The sequence below is a fragment of the Zingiber officinale genome, chromosome 6A, assembly GCF_018446385.1.
Source record: "Zingiber officinale cultivar Zhangliang chromosome 6A, Zo_v1.1, whole genome shotgun sequence".
Taxonomy (NCBI): domain Eukaryota; kingdom Viridiplantae; phylum Streptophyta; class Magnoliopsida; order Zingiberales; family Zingiberaceae; genus Zingiber; species Zingiber officinale.
In genome coordinates, this window is record NC_055997.1 from 7,403,379 (window position 1) to 7,426,571 (window position 23,193).

General features: G+C 40.5%; 1 long non-coding RNA gene across 1 annotated transcript; it reads left to right on the forward strand.

Moving 5' to 3' along the window:
- The first annotated feature begins 12,261 nt into the window (after positions 1-12,261).
- On the forward strand, positions 12,262-12,757 carry LOC121993691. Its single transcript, XR_006115367.1, has 3 exons — positions 12,262-12,324; positions 12,413-12,508; positions 12,699-12,757. It is a non-coding gene; the product is annotated as an uncharacterized LOC121993691 (long non-coding RNA).
- Positions 12,758-23,193: the final 10,436 nt, after the last annotated feature.

Below are 23,193 nucleotides of genomic sequence, written 5' to 3' on the forward strand. Positions count from 1 at the left end.
AATTTTAGAAATCTATATATGATCTTCGATAAACACCTTGTGCATGGTTTCATCGTCAATCTACTTGGCTTCATACTTAGGGATTTCCTATAAATACCCTAAGGTAGTTTTGATGTAATCAACCAAGTCATGTTAGGTCCTATTGGTATTTAACCCCTGTGTCTAAGTGTGCAGGAACTTAGGATCATAGGAAGTTGAGCGTAAGAGACAGCTAGTGAGAAGGACGGCATGAGAGGGTCAAAGGGATTGACCAGACACTTGGTGAAGAGAAGAAAAGTCTAAGTGGGTCAAAGGCATTGACCGGACACTTGGTGAAGAAGTCTTAGCAGGTCAAGGTTGATCGGGTGCTAGGCATGAGGTTCCAACAGGTCATGGTTGACCAGATGTTGGAATTGGGAACCTTGAACTTGAGTTTAGGCAAGTCAAAGGTGGGTCCATCGATCAACCGATCGATTGAACCGTAGTCCAATTGATCAGTTGATCGATTGGATGTGTGCCGCGAAGAAGGTTTGGCACAATTGATCAACTGATCGATTGGGAGTAATTATTGCGAGCACAGAACCTTTCCCAATCGATCGACCAATCGATTGGGGAGCTGGAAATCACATGATAGAGGTTGAATCGATCGGGCGATCAATTCAGACATTTTTCAGAGAGCACAGAGGCGCTCTGAATCGATCAGCCGATCGATTCAAAGCCTCCCCAATCGATTGAGAGTCATTCAATTGATTGAGATCAGATCGTTGCGTAGGTTATAACCGTTGACGAGCGTCTTCTTCGCAGAGTTCTCTCTAGCGACTACAACGACTTTCTCCACAAAGCTCATAGGCACACACCAGATCTTGGAGGCTTAGAGAGAAGTGTTGGTGCACTTCCAAGCAAGTCAAGAGGTGTATTCAAGCAAGAAGAAGCAAGCTAGGGTTTTGTAAACCTTGTAAGATTTGTATTGTATAAGCTTGTCTTTCCTTCTTGTTGTACTGTGAGTTTGTACAAGGCTTCTCCGCCTTCGATAGTTACCGTAAAGGAGCATTTTCATAGTAGAGTGAGCGTGTTGTGTGTGGATCCTTGGATTAGTCACCTCTTCTTGAGGTGGATGTTGGTTGCTACTCGGAAAACCTAATGGTTCCACTGTACAAAAATTTTGTACAAAGGTCTGAACCTTTTCCTAGCTACCATGTGTTCTTTTAAATTAAACTTGGATCGCCTGCGGAACTTAACACGTTTGACCCAAAGTTTAATCTATTTATTCTTTTAGGTTTTGACTTGGATCTCCTGCGGAACTTAACACGTTCGATCCAAATCACCTAAGTTATTAATTCCATTAAATATTAATTTCTATAATTGGTTCTCAGTACTGACGTGGCGAGGCACATGACCTTCTTGGATATGGGAGCAACCACCACCGACTAGACAAAACCTTTTAAGGAAAGCTAATATTTAATTTCCTAAAATAACTTTAGGTTAACCGAAAGGAACAATCAAATCACAAGGAAAAGAAAAAACAAAGAACACAACATCGAAAATAAATTCAAAATACTAGAATCGCATGCCTCTTGTATTTGGTATTATTTCCAAAAATAACTAGTATGATGCGGAAAGGAAAAATACTAGTTATACCTTTTAGAAAGACCTCTTGATCTTCTACCGTATTCCTCTTCTAATCCCGGACGTTGTGTGGGCAACGATCTTCCGAGACGAGAACCACCAAACCACCTTCTTCTTCTTTCCTTCAAGTTTCGGCCAAGCAAGACTTTCAAAGGAAGAAGATCATTTTCCACCAACCAAGCTCCAAGGGATGCAAGCTTTCTCTCCTTCTTCTCCAAGCTAAGATCCGGCCACCACTTGATCTCCAAGAGAAAAGAAGGTTTCGGCCACAAAGATGGAGAGAAGAGAAAGGGAAGGGCTGGCCACACCAAGGAAGAAAAGAGGGAGAAAAATAATAGAGTTGTTCATCATGAAGCCTTCTCTACCCTCTCTTTTATAATCCTTGGTCTTTGGCAAATAAGGAAAATTTAATAAAAACTTCCTTAATTCTTTTGCCATTGAAAAAGAAAATTTATTTAATTAAAAATAATTTTCTTTTCATCATGATAATGGCCGGCCACCTTTTATCCCTTAATCGAGGAAATTTTAATTCACACAAGAATTAAAACTTCCTAATTTGCTCACGGAAATTTATAAAAATTTCTCAAATAATTTTTCCCTTCATGGTGGTTAATAAAAAGGAAATTTTATAAATTAAAATCTTTCTTTTAAACATGTGGATAAAAAGAAAGTTATCTCTAAAAATTAAAATCTCTTTCAATCTACAAATAAGGAAAGATATCAAATCTTTTCTTAATCTTTTGTAGAAACTTATAAAAGAGAATATTTAATTTTTAAATTCTCTTTTAAATCATGAACATGTTTAAAAAGGAAAGTTTTCTTAAAATTTAAAATCCACCTTTTAATCAACAAATAAGGAAAGATTTCAAATTTTTAAACTCTCTTTTAAACATGTGGATGATTTACAAATAAGAAAAGTTTTTAATAAAAATTAAAACCATCCTTTTAATCTACAAATAAGGAAAGAGATTAATCTCTTCTCTTAATCTTTTGTAGAAGGCTATAAAAGGAAATTTTAATTTTTAAACTCTCTTTTAAATCATGATATCCACATAAGAAATAATTTTAATAAAAAACCCTTTTAATATTCTAATGGCCGGCCACCTACTTGGCTCAACCATTTGGTCTTGGCCGGCCCTAGCTTGGGTTCCAAGATAGCATGTCGGACTAAGTCCACCTGCAGGGTTTAACATGACAATCCTTTTGAGCTCCTCTTGGGGACATTCTCAACCTAGATTACTAGGACACAGTTTCCTTCTATAATCAACAACACACACTATAAGTGATATCATTTCCCAACTTATCGGGCTTATTGATTTATCGAACTAAATCTCACCCATTGATAAATTAAAGAAATAAATATCAAATATATGTGCTTGTTATTATATTAGGATTAAGAGCACACATTTCCATAATAACTGAGGTCTTTGTTCCTTTATAAAGTCAGTATAAAAGAAACGACCTCAAATGGTCCTACTCAATACACTCTAAGTGTACTAGTGTAATTATATAGTTAAGATAAACTAATACCTAATTACACTACGACCTTCCTATGGTTTGTTCCTTTCCATCTTGCCGTGAGCTACTGTTTATAATTTATAAGGTACTGATAACATGATCCTCTGTGTGTGACACCACACACCATGTTATCTACAATATAAATTAATTGAACAACTACATTTATCATAAATGTAGACATTTGACCAATGTGATTCTTATTTCTAGATAAATATTTATACCAAAAGCTAGGCTTTTAGTATATATCCTAACAGTGGATACCAAGTAAATCCTTGTGTTAGCGTTGCAAGTTTGTTTCTTGTTCATTCCGCTGCATATCATCACCAAGAAGCAAGCAACGAGACGCATAACGAGCTATTCACCCCCCCTCCCCTCTAAGACCAATAACGACCCTAACAAGTGGTATCAGAGCAAGGTCGCTCTTTATTGGAATCATCTCCGGAAGGGGCAAAAAGGTTAGAGGGTGAAGACGTTGGAGCAAAATTCATCAAGTCAAAGAATTAATCAAGATCTCAACTTCAAGATGGAATTCCGAGATTGACTCGAATTCGACACAAGGGTGTCTCTACCATTCATATCAACAAGCTTTGATTCTTGGAAATCAAAAATAAAAAATTTCCTTATGATGGAGATAAAGCAATGGTTTGCTCTAATGGAAGGCTTCGAAGCTCCAAAGAATTCAAAAGGCAAGATCCTCAAGAAGAGCAAATGGAGTCAAGAGCAAATACAAAGGTGCGAGGCGAATGACAAGGTAACCAAATTATTGGTTAGTTTATTGCCAAGCACAATTCTATGCAAAATTGGAGAATTTGAAGATGCAAAAGAATTGTGGAGCAAATTGGCCAAGCTTAATGGAGAACCCTCCACTACACCAAACCAAGAGAAATCCAAAGAGGGCAACTCATTGGAGCAAGACCAAAAGGAGGAGGACACTGAGGTTGAGAGATGCTCAACATCGGAAGAAGAAGAAGCTTCATCCTCAACGGAGTGCAATGAGAAGGGCAAAGAGGGAGCATACTCTTTGTTCCATGTAGAGGATGAAGATGAAGAGGTCTCCACCTTAAGGATTGAGGGGGAGCGACCTTCATTGACACCGGATCAAGAAGAAGGAGGAGCTTCTACTTCCGGGTCAAGAGAAGAAGAAGATGGGGCAACCTCCACAACACAAGCAAAATCAAATGGAGAATAAAGTGTCATCCCTACCGGTGAAGGTATAATTAGCTCAAGTAAAAATAAAAATCATATTATATGTTTTGAGTGTAGGGAACATGGGCACTATAAGAGCAAGTGCCTGAAGTTGACTAAGAAAAAGGGTTAAGTGGCACCAAAGGGCAAGGAGAAGTCCAAGGAGACCACCCCCACAACAAAGAAGAGCAAGGAGCACATAGTATGCTTTTTGTGTAATCAAAAAGGACATTACTGGAGCCAATGTCCAAAGGGGAAGAAGTCGGTCAAGCCCAAAAGAGGAAGCACAAGTCAAGGGGGAGCTCTTAAGAGCAAACCCAAGGTAACATTTATTGATGTAATTTCTCTTAGAAATGGTAAAGAGCATGCTAATTCTAGTTTATATCATTTTAATGTCATTTACCATAAAAATAGAAAGCATGATAACATTAAGAAAAAACATGTAGCTCTTCATGCTAAAACTACCTAACCTAAGGCTAGGAAGGTAGATAACTACTTGGGCAAAAATACTAAGGATAGTAGATACAAGCTTAAAAATAGAAATACTTCACTACAAAAAAACATAACTTTGGGGACAAAAGTTTGGAACGAAAAAAATTCGTCCCAAAATTGGGACAAATTTCGGGTCGAAAATAAATTTCGACCCAAATAACCAACAAAACTTGCAACAAACAAATTTCGTTTCAAGTTTGCAACATAAAAAAAATTCGTTGCTAAATTCGTTCCCAAAATCTGGAACGAATTAAAAATTTGTCCCAAATTTAGGGACAAATCCTGGATTCGTCCCAGATTTAGGAACGAATCCTGGATTCGTCCCAGATTTGGGAACGAATCCTGGATTCGTCCCAAACTTTGGGACGAATTCCTGGATTCGTCCCAAAATTTGGGACGAATCCAGTATTCGTCCCAAAACTGAAAATATTTTTAAATAAATAAAATCAAACACCTAAGGCTTAAATATGGACCTAGAGACATCGGAATTTGATGAAACAAGTTTCCATGCGTCCGTATCGTTGAACTGATCCTAAATACGTCATCATCCATAATAGTTAATTAATATTTTTAGTGATTTGAATTTTTAACACCAAAATAGGTCAAATTGGGATTAAAAAATTCTAAAAAATATATATATTTGGTAAAAAAATATTTTTATTGATAGATTTACGATCAGGATAATGATATGAACACATAGAAACTTATTTCATCAAATTCCGATGTCTCTAGGTCCGTATTTAAGGCGTCCAATTTTGTTTTTTTTTTAATAATTAAATTTTTGGGACGAATACAAAGATTCGTCCTAAACTTTGGGACGAATCCAGGATTCGTCCCAAAACTGAAAATATTTTTAAATAAATAAAATCAAACACCTAAGGCTTAAATATGGGCCTAAAGACATCGGAATTTGATGAAACAAGTTTCTATACGTTCGTATCGTTGAGCTGATCGTAAATACGTCATCATCCATAATTTTTAAATAATATTTTTAGTGATTTAAATTTTTAACACCCAATTAGGTCAAATTAGGATAAAAAAATTCTAAAAATAAATATATTTGGTCAAAAATATTTTTATTTATGTATTTACAATCAGGGCAACGATACGAACGTATAGAAACTTGTTTCATCAAATTCTGATGTCTCTAGGTATATATTTTTTAAAACATATATAGGTTGATACTAACTAAAAAGGGGTTGTGTAGTGAACGGTTGTAAATTAGTGTCCGAAAGCTTAAATATGGATCTAGAGACATCAGAATTTGAAGAAACAAGTTTCCATGCATCCGTATCGTTGAGCTGATCCTAAATACGTCATCATCCATAATTTTTAATCAATATTTTCAGTGATTTAAATTTTTAACACCAAATTAGGTCAAATTGGGATTAAAAAATTCCCAAAAAATATATATTTGGTAAAAAATATTTTTATTGATATATTTACGATCAGAATAATGATACGAGTGCATAGAAACTTGTTTCATCAAATTTCGATATCTCTAGGTCCGTATTTACGGCGTCTAATTTTGTTTTTTTTTGAAATAATTAAATTTTTGGGACGAATTCCTGGATTCGTCCCAAAATTTGGGACGAATCCAGGATTCGCCCCAAAACTGAAAATATTTTTAAATAAATAAAATCAAACACCTAAGGCTTAAATATGGATCTAGAGACATCGGAATTTGATGAAACAAGTTTCCATGCATCCGTATCATTGAGCTGATCCTAAATACATCATCATCCATAATTTTTAATTAATATTTTTAGTGATTTGAATTTTTAACACCAAATTAGGTAAAATTGGAATTAAAAAATTCCAAAAATATATATATTTGGTAAAAAATATTTTTATTGATAGATTTACGATCAGGATAATGATACGAGCACATAGAAACTTGTTTCATCAAATTCTGATCTCTCTAGGTCCGTATTTAAGGCGTCCAATTTTGTTTTTTTTTTAATAATTAAATTTTTGGGACGAATCTCTGGATTTGTCCCAAAATTTGGGACGAATCCAGGATTCGTCCCAAAACTGAAAATATTTTTAAATAAATAAAATCAAACACCTAAGGCTTAAATATGGACCTAGAGACATCAGAATTTGATGAAACAAGTTTCCATGCGTCCGTATCGTTGAGCTGATCGTAAATACGTCATCATCCATAATTTTTAATTAATATTTTCAGTGATTTGAATTTTTAACACCAAATTAGGTAAAATTGGGATTAAAAAATCCCTAAAAATATATATTTGGTAAAAAAATATTTTTATTGATAGATTTACGTTCAGCATAATGATACGAGCACATAGAAACTTGTTTCATCAAATTACGATGTCTCTAGGTCCGTATTTAAGGCGTCCAATTTTGTTTTTTTTTAAATAATTAAAATTTTGGGACGAATTTCTGGATTCGTTCCAAAATTTGGGACGAATTCCTAGATTAATTCTGAAATTTGGGTTGTTACTGAAAATATTTTTAAATAAATAAAATCAAACACCTAAGGCTTAAATATGGACCTAGAGACATTGGAATTTGATGAAACAAGTTTCTATGCGTCCGTATCGATGAGCTGATCCTAAATACGTCATCATCCATAATTTTTAATTAATATTTTCTGTGATTTGAATTTTTAACACTAAATTAGGTCAAATTGGGATTAAAAAATTCTAAAAATAAATATATTTGGTAACAAATATTTTTATTTATGTATTTACAATCAGGGCAATGATACGAACGTATAGAAGCTTGTTTCATCAAATTCCAATGTCTCTAGGTATATATTTTTTAAAACATATATAGGTTGATACTAACTAAAAAGGGGTTGTGTAGTAAACGGTTGTAAATTAGTGTCTGAAAGCTTAAATATGGATATAGAGACATCGGAATTTGATGAAACTAGTTTCCATGCGTCTGTATCGTTGAGCTGATCCTAAATACGTCATCATCCATAATTTTTAATTAATATTTTCAGTGAATTGAAATTTAAACACCAAATTAGGTTAAATTGAGATTAAAAAATTCCAAAAAAATGTATATTTGGTAAAAAAAAATATTTTTATTGATAGATTTACGTTCAGCATAATGATACGAGCACATAGAAACTTGTTTCATCAAATTCCGATGTCTCTACGTCCGTATTTAAGGCGTCCAATTTTATTTTATTTTTAAATAATTAAATTTTTGGGACGAATCTCTGGATTCGTCCCAAAATTTGGGACGAATCCAGGATTCGTCCCAAAACTGAAAATATTTGTAAATAAATAAAATCAAATACCTAAGGCTTAAATATGGACCTAGAGACATCGGAATTTGATGAAACAAGTTTCTATACGTCCGTATCGTTGAGCTGATCCTAAATATGTCATCATCCATAATTTTTAATTAATATTTTCACTGATTTGAATTTTTAACACCAAATTAGGTTAAATTGGGATTAAAAAATTCAAAAAATAAATATATTTGGTAAAAAATATTTTTATTTATGTATTTACAATCAGGGCAACGATACGAACATATAGAAACTTGTTTCATCAAATTCCAATGTCTATAGGTATATATTTTTTAAAACATATATAGGTTGATACTAATTAAAAAGGGGTTGTGTAGTGAACAGTTGTAAATTAGTATCCGAAAGCTTAAATATGGATCTAGAGACATCAGAATTTGATGAAACAATTTTCCATGCGTCCGTATCGTTGAGCTGATCCTAAATACGTCATCATCCATAATTTTTAATTAATATTTTCAATGATTTGAATTTTTAACACCAAATTAGGTCAAATTGGGATTAAAAAATTCCAAAAATATATATATTTGGTAAAAAAATATTTTTATTGATAGATTTACATTCAGCATAATGATACGAGCACATAGAAACTTGTTTCATCAAATTCCGATGTCTCTAGGTCCATATTTAAGGTGTCCAATTTTGTTTTTTTTAAATAATTAAATTTTTGGGACGAATCTCTGGATTCGTCCCAAAACTGAAAATATTTGTAAATAAATAAAATCAAACACCTAAGGCTTAAATATGGACCTAGAGACATCGGAATTTGATGAAACAAGTTTCTATGCGTCCGTATCGTTGAGCTGATTCTAAATACGTCATCATCCATAATTTTTAATTAATATTTTCAGTGATTTGAATTTTTAACACCAAATTAGGTCAAATTGGGATTAAAAAATTCCAAAAATAAATATATTTGGTAAAAAATATTTTTATTTATGTATTTACAATCAGGGCAACGATACGAACATATAGAAACTTGTTTCATCAAATTCCGATGTCTCTAGGTATATATTTTTTAAAACATATATAGGTTGATACTAACTAAAAAGGGGTTGTGTAGTGAACGGTTGTAAATTAGTGTCTGAATGCTTAAACATGGATTTAGAGACATCGGAATTTGATGAAACAAGTTTCCGTGCGTCCGTATCATTGAGCTGATCCTAAATATGTCATCATCCATAATTTTTAATTAATATTTTCAGTGATTTGAATTTTTAACACCAGAGTAGGTCAAATTGGGATTAAAAAATTCCAAAAATATATATATTTGGTAAAAAAAATATTTTTATTGATAGATTTACGATCAGGACAATGATATGAGTGTATAGAAACTTGTTTCATCAAATTCTGATGTCTCTTGGTCCGTATTTAAGGCGTCCAATTTTGTTTTTTTTTAATTAATTAAATTTTTGGGACGAATCTCTGGATTCGTCCCAAAATTTGGGACGAATCTAGAGATTCGTCCCAAACTTTGGGACGAATTCCTGGATTCGTCCCAAATTTTGGGACGAATCCAGGATTCATCCCAAATTTTGGGACGAATCCAGGATTCGTCCCAAAACTGTAAATATTTTTAAATAAATAAAATCAAACACCTAAGGCTTAAATATGGACCTAGAGACATCGGAATTTGATAAAACAAGTTTCTATGTGTCCGTATCGTTGAGCTGATCCTAAATACGTCATCATCCATAATTTTTAATTTATATTTTTAGTTATTTAAATTTTTAACATCCAATTAGGTCAAATTGGGATTAAAAAATTCCAAAAATATATATATTTGGTAAAAAAATATTTTTATTGATAGATTTACGATCAGGACAATGATATGAGTGCATAAAAACTTGTTTCATCAAATTCCGATGTCTCTAGGTCCGTATTTAAGGCGTCCAATTTTATTTTTTTAATTAATTAAATTTTTGGGACGAATCTCTTGATTCGTCCCAAAATTTGGGACGAATCTAGAGATTCGTCCCAAACTTTGGGACGAATTCCTGGATTCGTCCCAAATTTTGGGACGAATCCAGGATTCGTCCTAAAACTGAAAATATTTTTAAATAAATAAAATCAAACACCTAAGGCTTAAATATGAACCTAGAGACATCGGAATTTGATGAAACAAGTTTCTATGTGTCCGTATCGTTGAGCTGATCCTAAATACGTCATCATCCATAATTTTTAATTTATATTTTTAGTTATTTAAATTTTTAACACCTAATTAGGTCAAATTGGGATTAAAAAATTCCAAAAAAAATATATATTTGGTAAAAAATATTTTTATTGATAGATTTACGTTCAGGATAATGATACGAGCACATAGAAACTTGTTTCATCAAATTCTGATGTCTCTAGGTTCGTATTTATTCTTTTTGATTTTGTTCCTCTTTTATTTAAAAAAATTTAAACTTTGGGACAAATTTTTGAATTCGTCCCAGATTTTGGGACGAATCCAGGATTTGTCCCAAAATTTGGGATGAATCCATGGATTCGTCCAAAATTTAGGGACGAAATTGGGAACAAAAAATATTTGTTCCTAAGAACCCTAGATCTAAAAATCAACCCGATTCTTTTTCCCTTCCCTCATTTCTTTCCTCTCTCCCCCGTTCCCCTTCCCAGCTACGATTTCCAGGGTTTCGGCCACATCTCCGACCGACGACGGTGTGATCTGCGACGATCGGCGGTGGAAGGTTTTCGTTTGGTAAGCCCTCTCCTCTCGGATCTCTCTCTCTCTCGGCGTCACGGGGCTGCCTACCGGCGTGGGTTGGCCGCGTGCAGGCTCTGCCTGGCCGCCGCTAGGCGCTGCCTGGTCGGCGCCAGGCGCTGCCTGGCCGCCGCCAGACTCGTGCATGGCCGCCCGCGCCAGGCGCGTGCTGGCCGCCGCCGTCAGCAGCGTGCATGGCCGGCGGCGGCAGGCACTGCCTGGCCGCCGCTGCCAAGCCCTGCCTGGCCTCCGGCAGGTCCTGCATGGCCTCCGGCAGGCCCTGCGCGCCTTGCCTATGCCTGGCTCTATTTGGCCGTCGGTAGTCCTTGTCTGGCCGCCGGCAGTCCTTGTCTGGCCGCCGGTAGGCCGCTGCCTGGCCGGCGTGTGGCTGCCCGCTGCCTGGCGATGGCTGGACGACGTATGGCTGCCGCCGTGCACCTTTTGAAATTTAAGTTAATATTCGAAAATTACTGTCTGAATTGATAATGTTGTTTGTGCATGTCTCATTTTGGCGTGATCTCAGTGTAGTTGAAGGCAGCTGTATTTGTTGACCTCTTTTCGGTATTCTTAAGTTCATTATTATACATTTACTAATTTGTATATAAAGTTAGCTTTAAATAATTATATTATAGTTGATTAATTACGTTCCTTCTTTTTGATTAGCTGTTGTTTTTGTTTTGTCTTCAATGATAAGATTTATCTATAGTAACTTGTAATAATGTTTAACTGAATAGTTGAATTCAGGTAAAATACAGAATGAGTGAAGTTGGATGTATTGTAAAATACCGAAAATAGGTGAATATGAATAAAGGAATTTTCCGGAATTTTTGGACATTTTTCGGGAATTTTTCGGAGCACGTACGGACGAGTTCACGGGGATAAAAATGGGGCCCGGGAAAGCCTATTTAGGCTACCCCATTTAAGAGAGGAAAAGTTTGCTTTTCTTTTATTTCTTTTCTTTGTTTGTTTTTATTTTCTTTTCCTCTGGTTTTATTTGTCGCCGTTTCCCTCTTCTCCTGCCCGAGTCCTCTTCTTCCTTTTCTCCCCGACGCCGCCGTGCCTCTCCTTGCCCTAACTGCCGGCCGACGGTTTCTTCTTCCCGAACGCGGGCGGCCCGTTCATTTGCCGGAGCCCTAGCACAGCCGCCCGACCACCTCTCTTCTTCGTCTGTGCCCAAATCCCCTCTGCCGCCGGCGACGAGAGCCACCGCCGACCCCCTGTCGCCCTAGGTGTGGAGATACCGAGCACTAGCCGATCGCCTCTGCCCTAGTTGAGCAACACTGCCGCCGATCGAAGCCTCTCTCCATCTTCCTCCTCAGCCTTGTATCGGCTGTTGTCCCTCTCTGCCCTAATGTTGTGATCCTTGCCCTCTCCACTGCATAGTGCCGACGCCGACCCACCTTCACTGGCCACCAGGCTCAGCCGTGCCCTAGGTCTTTCACCGGCACACCTCTGCTCGGGTGGTTTTCGGCCAGGAGCAAGAAGGGTCAAGTCTTAGTTCTTCCTGCTTGGTCCGATTATTTACAGTAAGGTAAAAGATTAGGTGGTCAGGTGGGTTGTGGTTTGATTTGTGGTTCCATTTATTGAACTAAACATGATCTCAGTGGGAAGGATTTCAGCAGGGGGATTCGGTTCCGTGGGGACTTCGTTTGGTTCTAGCAGCACTCCAGTGAGCAGTTCCTTTGTTCCAGCATCAAGAGGGGCTGTGAATTGAGGTATCGTGTAAATTTTGATACATGATGAGTTAGGTTTATGTATAGTATTGGATTGGTATTGAATTTAATTCATTGCTTGTTTTGTTACATGGGATCAATTCCATTTCTAAGGAAGGATAAGGTTATTAAATAGGTTTGGAGATTTTTATTTAGCTATATAGCTAAATACATTATCTGTTTGATAATACAGGACCTTGATTCGAGACGAGCATCTCGACGTTCGAGTTGGACCTTTCTATTTACGGAGGCGGGTACTTTTGACTTATTGTCTTTGATATGCTTAGTAATTAAATTAACATGTTGTATTAATTGTGTTTCTTATCTGTTACGGTTAATCACTACCCAAATCTTACATGCTTGATTGATTGATTGGTTTTGCATCTCAGGTATATTTTACCTGTTTATACATGCTTATAGGGGTAGTGATATGCCATGCTTGACCATGTTCAGGACCTAGGTTTTATACCTTCTGTATACCTTTGGATTGTTTTGGATTCGTTGACCTTTGATGCATTTTTATATATATGTGGATTAAGTCAGGATATTCTTGTGGTTAGTGCCATGCACCATTTGCATGATTGCATGCTGTGCGATAGTCCGCTCCATTATTGTTGAGCACATCGCCAGTTACATGGATCTGCACACACCACCACTCATGGGTTAGTGGTCGATTCAGGCTGAGTGTGTTGCAGCAGGGACTCTGTTAGGCACCGTTGGTCCGCTCATGGGTAGTGTGACACAACGTGTTATCCGGCAGGGATTCCTCCCCGTCTTTGAGTACCAGGAGTTGAGAGCATTGCGCTCCCCCATCTATGATTTGGCGTAGGAGGATAGGTGTACTCCGACAGCATCCCGTCCACTCGGTCACTCATCAGGAGTAGTGACGACAGAGTGCACGGTTGTCACAGCCCTACCCACTCGGCCTCACTTTTATATGAGATGATCGACTGACGTCAGGGGTGACCAGGACGCATCATTGGCATCATATGCATGATGCATTTATTGCTTGTGTTTGTGTTTGCTGCATTTATATGCTGCATATTGTTTGGATATGTAACGCCCGAAAATTCTCAAAACTATTTTAGAATTATTCTATGATTTATCTGGAATTTTTAGATATTTTCCCGAAATTTTCCGAGTAGCGGAAGTAGCAAAAATAAATATAAACGAAAACGGCCTAAGCGGGAATCGAACCCGAGACCTATGGTTTAAGGGATAATGTTAGTAACCAGTGAACCCAGTAGGGCCGTGCTGAGAGAAAGGAGAAACATTTATATTTATATTAGAGTTGGACCGGAATTACCACATGATATAAATAGGAGGTTTAAGTGGGTTGGTTTATTTCTAATTGGTTCGTGACCTTCTCCAAACCCTCACCGAGACCCTCTCCCTCTCCCGTTTCTTCTCTCTCGACGCAGCAAAACAAAGCAAGGGAAACCTAGGGTTCCTTCCCTAGGATCGTGTGTTCACTTTCCAGCGACAACACCCGTACGAAGTCGGTTCTTCTCCGCGAGAGGAACGCGAGGACGTAAGCGGTTCGTCGAACGGAACAGTTTTCCGGAAAAACCTAGCGGATAAATCGTAAGAAAACCTTGCGATTGAGGTAAGAAACCCCTCACCTGCAGTATAATTGCTCTCGCTTGTTAGTTTTGGCGTTAGTTCAGTAATTTTACAGTTTTCAGTTTTAGGGTGTGCTTTTAGTGCACACCAAGCATTCGGTAGAATGCCCAGTTCAGAAGGATGCACTAGTAGGCGTCCTAACAGCATGTAAATATATTAGAAACATTTTATTCAGTTATTTATCAGTTATTACAGCTTTATGGATCAGATATCCATTGGATAGGCTCCCACGTAGCCTCAGGTTCGAGATAACCTAGCTCTAGGTTCGAGATAACCTAGAACAAAGTAAAATAAAGCGATATTGATATTTTACTTTTATTGAGTTAACCTTGTACTTGGATCGAGATATCCATGGGTGGACTCCTGATCGTCCCTAGGTTCGAGATAACCTAGTAACCTCTGGATTGGAACTTGCAATCCGGGTCTCGTGAGGATCGGCTGATAAATCTGATTGCAGGGCTAACGGCATGTTTAGTATTTTCATCTATTATTATATATAGTTTTCCAAATATGTAATCGGTGATGGAAACACTAACTTAGTTTCAGTTTCAGTTGATTGATTATCTCAGTTAAGTTTCATGATTTGAGTTCATGACCAGTTAGATGTATATGCATGATCAGTTCAGTATGTATGCTTAGTTTCAGACACAGTATGCTATGCTCAGTTTGTTTGTATGCCATGATCAGTTCAGTACATGTTTGTACGCCATGCCATGTTGCCATTCTCAGTTCAGTTTTCAAATAGCATGTTTTGAAACCATACTTGCATCGTTGCATGTTTTTGTGAGGTAGATGGTTTCTTACTAAGCTCTTTAGCTTACAGGTACTACTTTTCTTATACTGCAGATACAGGTAAAAGAAAAGTGGACTAACGGAGGTTGGAGGACAATGCTATGGAGGTGTGTGTGCAAGGGGTTTGGAATAAAAGATCCTAGGGGTCGAAACAGCTTAATTCCAGTATTTACATTGTTAGTTTGTTTGTGGTTTAAATCCTTAGCTGGTAAATGTTTTAATCCAGTAAAACTATGCACTATTCAGTTTGTTCAGTTTAGGACGCATGTAGGTTAATGTTAGATTGTTTTTCATGTATCTAGAAACTATGTTTGTGAGTTGTGGTACGTTCCAGTGCCTGAAAGTTCTGAAATTAGAAACTCTGATTTCGTATCAGAGTTGGATCGGTCTGCCGACCGATCCGTTGCAGTATCGAGGATCTGGATGGTCGGTAGCCGATCGAGCATCTGATATACTCTTGTATGCTATCGATCGATCATCAGGCCGATCCGGCCGAACAGAGCATCCGGCGTTTCGGTGCACGGATCGGTCTGCAGACGATCGAGACACACTGGATCGGTGTGGCCGATCCGACCTTCTTGGTTCGGTCCGCAGACCGATCCAGCACGAAATCGTAGCAAGTTTGATCGATCCGTGGATCAATCGGCAGCTAGTTGGGAAGTAAAATTCGAGTTCTAGCTCGGATGGGAGGTCAAGTATCCTCCTTAGTACATGTACACCAACCGGAAAGGGTCTTGAATCCTTCCTTATAACAGCATGGGTGTATCAGTTGTCAGACTAACCGAGTCGGTTAGTGAAATTTTATTTTACCCAGTTTTCCGTACAGTAGCTTCAGTAGTTAATGTAGCGATCCGGCTCACAGATTAGTACCCAGGAGTTGGGTCTTTACAGGATACCTATGTTTGACATGCATACAGGATTTCCTTATCCCTCAGACTGTTTGATCTTATACTCAGGACCTGGTTAGTACAGTATTCTCCTGTTTATTTCAGATGCATTCTTATCTTTCTTATCAGGAGACTGTATGCATGATTAGTGCTAGATGTTGTTTCTTTACTTTGCATATCAACTGTACCTGCTGAGTGTTGGACTCACCCCGCCTCCATTGTTGTTATTTTCAGGTTGATGCTGTCAGGAGGGAGTTCCAGTCGCTAGTCCTCACTGCACGTAGTGCTGGTCCTGCAGACCTCCAGGATATGTTTGGTTTTCTTTGGTTTTTTTCTGTTCTAGACTGTTTGAACTCGTTATGTTCTGGATTTATTTGCTTATGGACATGATATAGATTTTATTATATCGATGGATTTGGATTTGGTTTTTATTCTACTACATGACTGCCTGGTTGGCAGAAGAGGTGAGTTCGTCGGTTTTGAGCTTTACGAGTGTAGTTGAGTAGGGTGGTTTTGAGTCGAGTATTATTACTACGTGGTTGTGTCAGCCAGAGTATATATATAAACTGCGTGGTGATTGATTTTATTATTGTTATGATTCCAGTCGTTTGTGATTTAGTGCTTGTAGAAATTTTTGATTGTCCGTAGTATAGGGAGATCTGCAAAATTTTCTCGGACGGGGACTCTTCAGGGCGTGACAATTTAGTGGTATCGGAGCGGTTTTACGATCTTTTGTTTCGTATTTTGGATTTTGGATTTATCTTATACCAATTTATTTGGTATCGAGGCGGAGTTATGATACACTTTTGGTGTTACGAGATTTATCGGATACATTGTTGGTACTCGGATATTTGGGTTAGCGGTTTGCAGTCAATGGGCATTATCGGATTTCGATATGGTTATGTTTGGATTTCCGTTTGGTTTATTTGGATTTCCGATATATCGTTGAATTTTGAGGTCAGTGGGGGCTGACGGAACATCTCGAGACAAATAGGTATGTTGTTATTTTATGTTGGTTATATTGGTATTGATATCTGTAATTTAATTTAACATATATGAGACGATCTACTCGTATTGCTGCGAGACGTGGTGCTGGACGACCACGTGCGAGGACCACGGGATCTCTTGATATGCCAGAGATGCCCACTGTTAGTGAGCCTGTCAGTCAGGGACAGACTCAGGATGCAGCGGGAGCATCGGGCTCTCAAATCCCGATAGCTCCTGTAGAGATACCTATTTTGGCCACACCGATGGTATCCACGCCTACCCTGTTTACGGTACCATCAGGGGTACCATTGGTGTACCCGACATCTGCTCCAGCGCAGCCTACGACGTATTCAATGCCACCACCATTTGGATCTACAGTGTATCCTATACCAGTGACACCTGTACCCCCAGTGCCTACAGTAGCAGCAGCTGCTCCACATCCGGTACCTTTTCCTACCGTACCTCCAGTTGCCACCACTTTTGTTCCCCAGGCAGTACGGCTTATGCTCCGGTATATACAGAAGACCGGAGTTCCTCCTCCGGTTTATTCCGCGGTACCACACAGTATCGACTCAGTGTTTCCTTGATTCCTGCGTAGTCCAGGCCACGACTCCGATATTGTCATTGCCACGAGCTAGGATTCCGGCCTTGGTGAGTCGATGAAGACTCGTTTCACTCTTTTCCGCGGAGATCTCGATCCAGGGTATGGCTCTGTCATGGATAGAGACTATGGGAGAGACTTTCTTCTATATGGCTTGCTCAGAGTGGGAGAAAGCATGGTTGCTTACCATTTACGGGATGAAGCTAATGCAGTGGGTTACTCATTCTATTATTGGTGGCGCGTCACATGGACCGAGTTCGAGAGGCTTTTGAGTCGTTTCTTTCCTTGTCTATCGGATGTCTCACGAGTTTTATGAGTCGAGGCGCTCGGTGAAGGTATATCTGAGAATTCCTCCGGTTGGCTCGGTTTTGTCCGAGTTAGTTGCGGAGGACAAATCGCATGATGCAGTTTATACAGGATTGGATGGTTATCTGCATGTATAGCTTGCCGGATTAGGGATTTCATCTTACTCGATGCATTGAATCGAGCTTTCATGATAGAGTTAGCTCGGACAGGCATATCCGGACGGAAAAGGAAGCATCTGGGTGGGACATGCAGGCGGTCCGGCGAACCTGACGACATGACAACCTCGAGTAGTCACAGACGGTGGTCGAGTACCAGGGCGTCTCGTGAGCCTCGAAATCGAGGCGGTCTTCTTGGGACGTTCCGGTTTTCTCGTGAGCCGGCAACCACCTTCGGTGATACTCATTGTTTGGATGTGGGTCGAGATCACCTCACCTCGGCTTGCTCTGCAGGGATCGGTTTGCTTTTATTGCAAGCTGGGCACCAGAGCCGAGATTGTCGGTGAAGGCTCGGCACTTCAGGAGGTCGGTCGGAGGGGCAGTCTAGTCGATCGGGGCATATCGAGGAGGCGGCCCAATCTTCACGTCGGAGGTAGCTCCTCCGGCATTTGGCATGCTTGGGCAGGAGTACTCGGTGCTTCAACACCCAGTTTTGCTCCGGATCATATTCAGGCTCGAGGCGATGTCGGACTCGATTCGGCCAGTGATGCTCGATCACCATCCTCTCGGTCTTATCGGCACATAGTCGTGACGCCTCGATGTTACGCGGTAGTAGCCGGCGGCATACCACCTCCTCCTCCGCGAGGTCGTGTTCATGCTATTACCGAGAGGATGCTCGGTGGGCGACGGATCCGTTTTGTGATCGATTTCCATTTATGCATTTCTGCGATATTTTGATTGATCTTGGTAGTTCGCACTCTTTTATATCCGTACCTTTATGCGGGAGATTGGTAGATTACCTCTTGTTAGGTTGCGGTGATTGTTGTCTCCCCGTCGGTGATACTTTAGGCGTCACCCAGAGATCAGAGGTTGCCGTTAGACTTTGGCAACATGATACTTACGGTAGATCTTCTAGTATTGGAGATGGTCGAGTTTGATATCATTCTTGGTATGGATTGGCTATCAGTATATCATGCTACCGTTGATTGCCAGACGAGGGTGGTCACCTTCCGGCCTCCGAACCAACCCTCGTGGAGTTTCACGGCATCGAGACAACGACATCTCGATTATTTGGCGATTCAGGTAGCTCTCCAGTATCATGGTTTCTGTTGTCGTTGATCGATCGAGGACGGTAGTAGTTCGACTCTCGGCGTTCTGTTGTCAGGAATACCGGATGTATTTCGGAGGAGCTGCGGTTTGCCTCGAGGCGGTGGAGTTCGCTATTGGTGATTAGGGAGCCGCGACATCAGCTCCGTATCGTATGGCACCAAAGAGTTGAACGACTGAAGGTTCAACTCCGGGAGCTTTTAGACAGGTTATTCGGCCTAGTGTTTCACCATGGGGTTCTCCATTATTTGTCAAGAAAAGGATGGTACTATGAGGTTGTGTATTGACTATAGGCGGTGAATGATGACCATCGAAATAAATATCCATTACCACGGATCGAGGATTTGTTTGATCAGCTCGAGTACATCGGTGTATTCTAAGATTGATGCGATCCGGATATCATCGATTGAGTCGAGATTTTGATATCGAGCGACTTTCCGTACGGATCGGTCATTATGAGTTTTGGTAATGCCATTTGGGCTTACCAATGCTCCAGCCATTTTTATGGATTTGATGAACCATCTTTCTGGAGTATCTGGATCGGTTTGTTATCGTTTTCATTGATGACATATTGGTCTACTCTCGTTAGGAGGAGCATGCCGACATCTTCGCGATCTTGGAGATTCTTGACGACATCAATTTGTCGTGAAGTTGACAAGTGTGCATGCTATCCTCGGTTGGTTTTCGGGACACGTGGTTTCTAGCGAGGTATTTGATTGATCCTCGGAAGATCGAGGTCACGGTTGGGAGCGGTAGAAGTTGGTCGAGAGATCATGATTTTTGGGATTGGCGGATATTACCGGCGTTTTGTCGAGGGTTTTCGCGTATTGCTATGCCATTGACACGTCTTACCGGAAAGGCGTGAAGTTTACATGGTCCGAGGATTGCGAGACAAGCTTTCAGGCTGAGGCGGAGATTAGTGTCGGCTCCGGTTTGGTTTTATCTTGGAGAGGATGGTTTGTACTTTACAGACGCATCTCTTGAGGGTTTGGTACGATGCGACGGCGAGTAGTCTCTTATGCTTCTCGTCATGAAGGAGCATGAGAAGAACTACCAGTTCATGACTGGAGTTAGCCGCCATCATCTTTGCTCTGAAGCTATGGCGACATCATTTATGCGGTATCACATTTGAGATTCTCACGATCATAAGAGTCTCAAATACATTTCACTCGGAAGGAGCTTAATCTCGACGGAGGAGATGGATGGAGTTCTGAAGGACTACGATTGTACCATTAGCTACCACCGGGAAAGCTAATGTGGTTGATGATGCAGAAGTCCAGAGGGACTTTAGCTTGCCACCGGATTTCGGTTATGGTTTGAGTTAGACCTTGAGGAGCAGGGACAACAGAGGAGGGTATTCTTGTTACCATGGTTGCTCGATCGTCGATCGGGATGAGGATCCAGAGACACGGGCGTGATCGGCACTTGCGGTTTATTAGCGATCGAGATAGCTTAGGGCGTGAGGCCAGTTTACAAGAGGCGAGGAGGTATTATATTCTTCAGGCGATTATGTGTACCTCGGTCTCATCCGGTCTTACAGAGCTATTACAGGAGGCACACCGTTCTCGATTTGCGATCCATCCGGTGGGACCCGTATGTATCGAGACTTGAGACGTTCTTATTGGTGGAGCGGTATGAAGAAAGACATCACGGTTTCGTAGCTAGATGTCTTGTTTGTCGGCAGGTGAAGGCTGAACACCAGAGACTTGCTGGATTCCTATTCCCGAGTGGAAGTGGGATCACATTACCATGGACTTTGTGGTAGGGTTGCAGAGGACACGACGAGGTCATGACGCGATTTGGGTAATCGTTGATCGATTAACCAAATCCGCGCACTTCTTAGGACTGATTCCCTGGATCGATTGGCATATTTGTATTCGAGAGATTATCGGACTAAATGGTGTTCCATTGAGTATCATTTCGGATAGAGATCCACGGTTCACGTCTCGTTTATGGCTGCAGCAGGCCTTGGGCACAGCTCCGTTTGATACAACTTTCCATCCACAGACGGATGGGCGGTCGGGCAGACCATTCGAGACTTTAGAGGACTGCTGAGGTCATGTGTTATGGTTCGGAGGCGATTGGGAGGACCATCTGCCGTTAGTAGAGTTTGCCTACAACAATGGCTTCCATTCGGCTATCCGGATGGCACCGTTTGAGGCGTTGTATGGTAGACCTTATCGGACACCGTCCTTTGGGATGAGGTTGGAGAGGCTCAGTTGTTGGGACCTCATAGAGTTCAGCAGGATGCGAGTTGGTCCGTACTATCAGACGGAGGATGTCGAGGCGCAGATCGCCGGAAGAGTTATCCGAGACGCAGACCACTAGAGTTCTCTGTTGGCGACCATGTATTTCTACGAGTTTCACCCACGAAGGGTGAAGAGATTTGGCCTCGAGGTAAGCTAGCTCCATGATACATTGGTCCTTTCGAGATCTTGGAGAGGATCGGAGCGATAGCTTACCGGCTGGCACTACCGTTGTCAGGCGTGCACGATGTATTTCATGTATCCATGCCGAGGAGATATGTACCGATCCGGCGATGTCTTGGCAGAATATTCGATTCGACTGACATTACATAAGGAGGTTCCAGTTCTCGAGGAAGGAGCGTCGATTCGGAACAAGACCATCCGGCTGGTTAAAGTCGGATGGCAGCATCATTCGGACGAGGAGGCTACTTGGGAGCTCGAGGACACTATCCGAGCTCGATATCCCCATCTTTTCACTTGAGGTATGTGATTTATTTACCGTTCAGCATTTATACTCTATATCTGTTGTTAGTATGTGCTGATAGTAGATAACGAAATTTGGGGACCAAATTTTTATTAGTGGGGGAGAATGTAAAATACCGAAAATAGGCGAATATGAATAAAGGAATTTTTCGGAATTTTTGGACATTTTTCGGGAATTTTTCGGAGCTCGTACGGACGAGTTCACGGGGATAAAAACGGGGCCCGGGAAAGCCTATTTAGGCTACCCCATTTAAGAGAGGAAAAGTTTGCTTTTCTTTTATTTCTTTTCTTTGTTTGTTTTTATTTTCTTTTCCTCTAGTTTTATTTGTCGCCGTTTCCCTCTTCTCCTGCCCGAGTCCTCTTCTTCCTTTTCTCCCCGACGCCGCCGTGCCTCTCCTTGCCCTAACTGTCGGCCGACGGTTTCTTCTTCCCGAACGCGGGCGGCCCGTTCATTTGCAGGAGCCCTAGCACCGCCGCCCGACCGCCTGCCCGACGCCACCATAGCGACGCCGTCTGTGCCCAAATCCCCTCTGCCGCCGGCGACGAGAGCCACCGCCGACCCCCTGTCGCCCTAGGTGTGGAGATACCGAGCACTAGCCGATCGCCTCTGCCCTAGTTGAGCAACACTGCCGCCGATCGAAGCCTCTCTCCATCTTCCTCCTCAGCCTTGTATCGGCTGTTGTCCCTCTCTGCCCTAATGTTGTGATCCTTGCCCTCTCCACTGCACAGTGCCGACGCTGACCCACCTTCACTGGCCACTAGGTTCAGCCGTGCCCTAGGTCTTTCACCAGCACACCTCTGCTCGGGTGGTTTCCGGCCAGGAGCAAGAAGGGTCAAGTCTTAGTTCTTCCTGCTTGGTCCGATTATTTACAGTAAGGTAAAAGATTAGGTGGTCAGGTGGGTTGTGGTTTGATTTGTGGTTCCATTTATTGAACTAAACATGATCTCAGTGGGAAGGATTTCAGCAGGGGGATTCGGTTCCGTGGGGACTTCGTTTGGTTCTAGCAGCACTCCAGTGAGCAGTTCCTTTGTTCCAGCATCAAGAGGGGCTGTGAATTGAGGTATCGTGTAAATTTTGATACATGATGAGTTAGGTTTATGTATAGTATTGGATTGGTATTGAATTTAATCCATTGCTTGTTTTGTTACATGGGATCAATTCCATTTCTAAGGAAGGATAAGGTTATTAAATAGGTTTGGAGATTTTTATTTAGCTATATAGCTAAATACATTATCTGTTTGATAATACAGGACCTTGACGCGAGACGGTATCTCGGAGTCAGATTGGACCTTTCTATTTTCGGAGGCGGGTACTTTTGACTTATGTCATTTGATATGCTTAGTAATTAAATTAACATGTTGTATTAATTGTGTTTCTTATCTGTTACGGTTAATCACTACCCAAATCTTACATGCTTGATTGATTGATTGGTTTTGCATCTCAGGTATATTTTACCTGTTTATACATGCTTATAGGGGTAGTGATATGCCATGCTTGACC